Source organism: Poromitra crassiceps, assembly GCF_964638095.1.
Source record: "Poromitra crassiceps genome assembly, chromosome: 23".
Lineage (NCBI taxonomy): Eukaryota > Metazoa > Chordata > Actinopteri > Beryciformes > Melamphaidae > Poromitra > Poromitra crassiceps.
Window position 1 is genome coordinate 16,657,481 of NC_139639.1, and position 319 is coordinate 16,657,799.

Sequence of the window (319 nt, forward strand, 5' to 3'; positions counted from 1 at the left end):
CTTTTTCTGCAACTTTGTCTTTTCTTTTTCCTTTTTTGTGTGTCAGAATGACCAGGTGACATGATCCAATTTAACTTTTCTAACATGCTCTTGTTTTTCCCCTTCTTCTTATTTGATTCTGCTCACTTAGACTGAAATCGATGTCGAGGCTGAGACTCAAAATGAGTTTTCTTCAATCTGTCTCATGCTCTTTCCCCAACTCATTTGACTTTTTCCTTTTTCTCTCTCTCCCCCTCCTGCTACCCCCTCTCTCTCTGAATTGGTTTTTCCTTTGTTCCTCTCCTACAACTGACTGCTGACTCTGCCTTCTTCCTCCTCC